Source organism: Lampetra planeri, chromosome 54 (assembly GCF_965212315.1).
Source record: "Lampetra planeri chromosome 54, kcLamPlan1.2.h2, whole genome shotgun sequence".
NCBI lineage: Eukaryota > Metazoa > Chordata > Hyperoartia > Petromyzontiformes > Petromyzontidae > Lampetra > Lampetra planeri.
This window is the reverse complement of record NC_136160.1, coordinates 2,732,200-2,738,709: the sequence shown is the minus strand read 5'-3', so window position 1 is coordinate 2,738,709 and position 6,510 is coordinate 2,732,200.

Sequence of the window (6,510 nt, the reverse complement as noted above, 5' to 3'; positions counted from 1 at the left end):
TCTGCGCATAGAATCGTCAGAATCTGCTACGTTCAAAGCAAAAATTTACCTTTTTTGTTGTAAATATTAACTTTATAGAACAATGGAGAGAGAGAAAAAAATGAACAATTAACCTTAAAGTCTGCCAAGTATTAGTGTGCATTGTGTTTTTGTTTAAGGAACAGAAGTGAACCTTTATTATTGCTCCTTTTTCCGTTTTTTTATCACTTCTGTAGAGTAATAACATGAAGCAAACCCTCCAGTTTATAGGCGACAAAATAAACTAACAATGAACAAATAGCCTCACTTTTTTTTTTTACAAAACGTAAGGCCACTGCAACTCATGGGAAAGCCTAAAATAATGAGTGCACCATCCAAAACGTGCATCGCAAACAAGTTGCATGTCAAATATATGACATTTAGACCACAACAACAACAACAAAAACCCTATAATGCTATACCATATAAACCAGTAGTGATTGTAATTACACTACGGTTGGGGGCCTCTATTAATTTTAATTTTGCGCAATTAAATGAACGTGACATTTATTGCTTTTGTTATATTCGGAACCATCGCTGCAGTCCAGCCCTGCTGAGTTCCGCACATGCCTTTATGTGAGGCTAAGCAGGCATCCCTCCACACCGGGGCAAAGTCCCAAAGCTGAGGAATCCGTGCTGTTGTACGCGCCGTCACGCATGCAGATTGCCGTTTAGTTGCATTACAAAATCAGTTATATCTTTGCAGTGCAAGAATATATAAAGAATGTGTTCTAAAAATAAAACTTTTATGTAAGTTCCAATTATTGCGTAATTTGTCACTGGTGATAGACTGGAGGGTCTGGTTTAAGTTCTGGGGTTCTTCCTGTTAAAGTTGCCGCTAGCATTTGGTTAAGGTTAGTAAATCGGTTGCTTTGCAGGGGGTGATAGGCAAAAGCACCTACGATTGGCACGATTGGCTACGTACGGTGCGATAGAAGTTCAACATGATTACAAAAAGTTCTTAATACAAGTAGCAAGCAAACATCGCTTGCCATTAATTCTAGATTTGAAGCTTTCGTGACTGCAAGGATTCATATTCTTAGGTTTTTTCGGTAAAGTCGCGTAGGTACCGAAAAAACCTAAGAACATCGCTTGCCATTTGTCGTCTAGGAATACTTACCAAGTGGTTGGTGGTTTTCCCCATCGTGTGCAGTTGGCGCAGTTTCTACCATTTCAGAGCGCACCGTCTGATGTGAAGTGGACAGTAAATCAGCCAGCGGCTGGGATTTTCAGAAAAACACTGAGCTCATCGTGTTGGTCCAATACTACATTTTGGAACTGGCTGCAGTTTAAAATAATTGACTATATAAAACACCTACATGGCTATACCTTACATCGCAGGTTCGTGAGAGATGGAAGGGAAGTGGCTTGGGGAGGGAAGGCCTTCATCCAGCAGTGGACTGACAATGGCTGATGATGAGCGATAATTGCCTCGTAGGAATACACCTCAATGGGATTTCTCTTGGTCAAAGCAGTTTTGAATTGAAAGTTTCTGATGCACAACGTATTCGATAGTCATTGGTAACCAGGTCAAGAGTTTTAAACGTAGCATCAGGGTTTACTTAGCTCTGTCTTCACTGCGTGTGCACATTCGTTTGAGGGTCTCGCCCTCTTTGCAAGAAAAATGTTTCGTGGAAGTGGATCGCGGAGAAGTCCATGAATGGTTTATTGTAGTGGAACGTCACAATCTTATCGTCGATTCCAGAAAAGTCGCAGCATCAATAATTGAATCCGGTGTAGTTTTCAGTAACGATCGAACGGAGGCGCGCGTGATCGTTCAAGACCCCATGGCTGGTTGAGATGTGATTGGTCAAGTGACAACCCATTACCTAAAAAATATATAAATATAAATACAATTGGCCCTTTGTTAATGCCAGTTCTAGATGAAGGCCTCGCTATGCTTGTGTGACCGTATTTCACCACGCTGGTCAGTGTGGGTAGTTAAGTAAACCGATCATTTGCTTTAATGTGTTTTGTTCATGCGTTTAACAATAAGGCTTCAACAAAAATAACCACCCTACTTTACTATTGAAGGGCATCTGTGGTATTTAATTCGTGATTTAATTTCGTGCCTAAAACTCCAACCCAATCGATGTATATTCTATGGTTCTTTCGGTAAAGTCACGTAGATAAAAAAAATAATTCAAATAAAAATTAAAATAAAGTGAATAAAAAATATCACGACGTTTCGATCGCAACACAAGCGGTCGTCAATGTGCGGAGTACTTGAAAAACAGAAGGTTTTCTTTCGTTCGCGTTTTGTTTAATTCATTTTGGTGCCCCCCTGACTCGTGGAGACGATGTGACTTTTCTGCATGCGTTCACACGACCCACGCCTCTTATCGGGAGAGCAAGGACACGGAGGTGGAGGAGCAAGAAAGCCGTACATGCCATCCATTTACGGAGCACGTAGCCGGCAGTAGATTTGTTTTTATACGGTGGACTACGAGCCAGAGAAGTCAAGCGGCTGCATTGGAGAGCACCAATTCCAGTTGGTGAAGCTAGAGAATGGTTGTGTTGAGGAATCGAACCCTAATGTGATTGTTAATGTGACCACACATGACCAATCTCATTATTGCTGCTGCTGTTTAAACAGATTAACCTGGCATTGATAGAAATGTTGAATTTAGTTGTTAGGCAGATGGAGCTTAAGACGATACTTGTCAGCAGCTTGTAGTATGGAAGCACTGCATGTGTCTGTCCTGCTATAAGTGCAGCTGTTTTGAGGGTTTAACGTTGGCCAACAGGTACAAAATGTACAAGCTTAACCATGCTTTAAAAATGTATAAAACTTTTTTTTTACTTTTTGTGTTTAGTTTGTTGTCCTTCCACCGCACCTCCCATTAGCACGGTTGGCTACGTACGATGCGAAATAAGTTCTACATACACACGAAAAAGAAATCGCAGATGACCGAGTTGAATTCTAAGGCATGTTGGAAAATGGGGAGATGTGTAGTATGCCTCTTGACCTTGCCACTGATGCTGGCAACCAAAGTAATGAAGGATTTTATTGAATGTTATAACTTTACATTGTGTTTATTCTTGACATTTGTGTTTGAGAATGGAGCCTAGGATTTTGATAAAGTTGTAAATATGATTTGTGTGAAAGCTGTGATGCTCACCAGAACATTGTGACGTTCTGATCCGCCCCTACTGAACATCTGCGAAAAAGAGCTTTATAGTTCATCGGATTCCTCCAGCATTAAATATTATTCTGAATTCCCTGCAACCTGTATGCATGAGCGGATTAGCCCTTTGTCCAACACATCCACTTAGACAATTGATCAGGCGATCCCTTGTTAAACAATTACAAGGCATAGCCCACTTCTAATGAACTAATGTGCTCGACTTCCATCGGGTGTTGAAACCCGAGAGCCTGCAGCACTGTGCAATGGATAGACACGTCAGCAGCCTTGGATTGTAGAGACGATATATTATTGAAATCCCCGGTGTCTTCACGCTCAAATTGAACACAAAACAACCTGGAACAAATCTTGGCTTTCGTGACCGCAGGAATTCATATTCTTTGGGTCTTTCGGTAAAGTCACGTAGATAAGTTCCAAAAAATGGCAAAAACTATGACGTTTCGATCGCAACACAAGCGGTCATCAGGTGGAGGAAAAAATAGGGGTTAGCCTCTAAAGGCAAACTGTTTATAAATGTTTAAAATGGGCGTAGCCCAAGTGTCAGCAGATCAGATCACGAATTGTATGTACTGTGTAAAATTCGTGATCTGATCCATTCTGTGAAGGACAAGATCCCTGACATGCAATATCACGGCGTCTACAAACTAAGCTGTATCTGCGGCAGCAGTTACATTGGGGAAACCAAACGACATGTCTGGGACCGTGTTCGTGAGCATAATGCAGATTTGAAACACGGTAGGACCAACACTTCAGCCGTGGCTGATCATTACTTTAATGCGGTTGGCTCACACGAAATTGATTTCTCTAAGACGATGGCACTTTGCAAACCCACTGGCTATCAACGATTCGTTCATGAAGACGCAATTTAAACCGAGAGGATGGGTACAAACTCAGCAATCACTGGAAGGACGTTATAAACCAGTTTAAGTCATAACTCGCTGTAATTTCTCCATTAGCACTGTTCGTTGCTCACCAATTTTTTTTTGAACCCCTCACATTAACATAACCTCCATCCTACATGCGGTGTCCTTCCATTTTTTCATCCCTCACATTAACATAAGCTCCTCCTCCCATGCTGCTGACACTTGGGCTACGCCCATTTGAAACCTTTATAAACAGCTTGCCTTTAGAGGCTAACCCCTCTTTTTCTCTCCACCTGATGACGACCGCTTGTGTTGCGATCGAAACGTCGTAGTTTTTTGTAAAAAAAATTAACCTTGAACAATTGCTTAATTTGGTCTTGGAGCATTGTCACGCCAAAATATGAACAAATAACCGTTTTTGTTTTTAATGTTCTCGGACAGTTCATACATTTGATACATTTGACTGGGTGTTTGGGATTTGTAATTGAAGAAACGATGAGCCCCCAAGTAGCTAAGCACTACAACATGGAAATGCGAGGCGTGCGCGCGCGTGCGCGTGTGTGCGTGCGTGGAAACTGTGATTATGCAACGATGGCAGGCAGGAGGGTTCTGCGTGAGTGCTGGTTTCGGACTGCTAATTGTTGCAGGTACAGCTGCACAAATGCATCGTCCGTGACAGAAATAAACTCAAGTTGGGAGAGGGGGAGGGGGGCAACGTGACGAAAGAGGTGCACATACAGAACAACAGCAGCCAATGGTTCGTAAAACTCCGTGACCCACAATAGAGGTTTTTTGGGGGGTTAAATATAAATGTGTCGTTAAACCCGCCACCACCCGACACAGCCAATTAGTGAGGTTTGTCACTTAAACAGAACGTGGCCAATTCGTTACGAGTACAGCAACACCGGTGTGTTGGAGAGCAAATCCACACAAACCTTATTAATCGGCTGTGTCGGGTGGTGGCGGGCTTAACGACACATTTATATTTACGCGATCAAACCCCATAAAACCTCTTATGTATCATATTGGTCGCGAAAGCCTCCTCGGTGTTAAACCAGGAGACACCCCGTGTGTGCTTTTGTCATTTGCTCGCGTGCACTTGCAGCAAAAAGCATGCCCCTTCGTCTTTTATTTACCTTGTTCAGAAAACTCGTCAATGCAATGAATACATGCGTGCATGCTCTTTGGCTGTTAACCTCATCATAAACTAACGGCTGTTATTACATTAAACAATTTTAACTCATCACGCGGTTTAGCTTCGAGCTGTGTCGACGTTTGCTCGATAAAAGCTCTCATTCGTTAAGCGACACGCAACTATTGACACTGAAATGAACGATTGTGGAGAAATTGTCATTAAAGTCTGCGAGTATGCGGGGGAGGGGGGAGTTCATTTTTGAATCTTTGTGCTTCCAAAAAATACGTGTGGTTATAATTTATCTTATCCCGGGGACGCAACCGTCTGATTCATCTCCCATTGTAAGCAGTCATTAAGTCTCTGTGGCATTGGGAGTGGCTGATGTTCTGGGCAATGAGACGTGTATGTATGTGCGTTACTTCCAGTGATAAGACAACGGAGCAGATTTGTGGCTCGGGTTAGGCTTAGGAGATTGGGTTACAGGCCCACCATGCATGCATGGTTATAAGGGGTGGGGGGCACTTTGTCTGCATTAATGATCAGAAACGATGCATTTTCGTTGTACATTTTCCAGTGGCTCATTGTGAACAACGTGTTGTGTAGCAATAGTTTGAGGCATTTTCAAGTGTTCATTTAAAATCTGCTTGTTTACATGTTATGGCTTAACAATGAAATAAAAATACCATATTTTTCCCAACCGAGCAAATCAAGTTATTAAAATAGTTGGCAAGACCTCGGCAAGACTGCATAATCCGCATCATTATGAATATTCCATTTCGGTTTTTGGGTCTTTAAAAAAAAAACATACTGTGAGACGTCATTGGCTACACGAGGTACGTTTTATGTTTCACGCTGCTGAATTTCACGTGGATTTTGATCCACAACAGGCCGCCAGAGTTCACTTGTCAGGACGCGAGAAATCGAACATGATGCAGCACAAGCGCTAAGCCTCGGCAAGGTAAGAGGTAAAAACAACGAGCCTACCTTTACCTTACCACAATACAATCACTCTACCCTTACCTTTAACCCTTTAGCAAGGTAAGATAAAAGGTCAAAAGCAACGAGCCTACCTTTACCTTACGACAATACAATCACTCTACCCTTACCTTTTACCCTTTAGCAAGGTAAGGTAAAAGGTCAAAAGCAACGAGCCTACCTTTACCTTACCACAATACAATCACTCTATCCTTACCTTTTACCCTTAGCAAGGTAAGATAAAAGGTCAAAAGCAACGAGCCTACCTTTACCTTACCACAATACAATCACTCTACCCTTACCTTTTACCCTTTAGCAAGGTAAGATAAAAGGTCAAAAGCAACGAGCCTACCTTTACCTTACCACAATACAA